Source organism: Sparus aurata, chromosome 15 (genome assembly GCF_900880675.1).
Source record: "Sparus aurata chromosome 15, fSpaAur1.1, whole genome shotgun sequence".
Classification (NCBI taxonomy): domain Eukaryota; kingdom Metazoa; phylum Chordata; class Actinopteri; order Spariformes; family Sparidae; genus Sparus; species Sparus aurata.
The window spans coordinates 13,911,360-13,912,442 of NC_044201.1; positions in this window are offsets into that span (position 1 = coordinate 13,911,360).

Sequence of the window (1,083 nt, forward strand, 5' to 3'; positions counted from 1 at the left end):
ACTTGTTAATGTTAAATTAATACTGTGTAGTTCATCTATAAACATTATTATTATTTTGATGGTTTTGATAGGAAGTTGGAACTAATGTTTATATACCTTTACAATTGTTTAATAGTTTATACAACATTTCATTGTTTGTTAACAGTGGAAAAAACTGATCATGGTTTAGAAGTGTTAGAAACATTATAAAGTGGTCCTTTCTACAGCAACCTTAACAAATACAACCGGTGCAAAATTCTAATTTAATTAACTCCTATGACATTGTAAAACAAGACAAAAGCAAAACTACAGCATCCTAAAAATAGATTTTATGTTATACCCAATAAAGTGGCCACTGATTCTTTATCTCACTGATAAGCGGGTAGCCCAGGAATAGCAGGAAAAGCACAAGTGTTTCTAACAATATCAACAACGACTCTGTTCACTTCAAGTGTCACAGTAAGTCATGACAGAGGGAGTGCGTCAGCATGAACAATATAGGGCCCTGAGCTTTCCCCACTGATATGTAAAAATGATGTGGGTTTAAAAAGGACCTAAAATTGTTAGAGACAAACTGTCTATGTTTTCCTAACTCCCTAAACTGAATAAACATGCTGACCTTAAAGGACGACACAGTTTCATACTGTCTGTTCATATGTGGAGGACCCTGCCATCTTTCTAGCTTCAAGCAGTATTCTGGGGACCTTATTCTCCTCTGAGAGCAGCTTGTTTATTCAATTGAGGAAAAATTTGTGTTATCACATCATTCAGATTGTAAATATTAAAATTCTGAGTTTGAATTTCTTCTCCAAAATTACATAGTCCCCCATTTAATGGAAACTGTGAGGCAACAGGTACTTCTGCATTTACATCCAGAAACAAGTTAATTCAGTCATGTAGCCTAAAAGTTACCTACACATGAGGTAATGTGAATAATCCGTAGATGGGAAATGTGAGAAAACAAAAATACTCACATTGGGTACATTTTACATTGAGTAAAATTGCTGCAAAGGGTAATTCTGGTGAAAATTCACCCTTTTTCTTTTGATAGTGTGAGACTGAATAAGGGTTTCTCCAGGACTCAAACAGCCGGTGGGGGGTGCT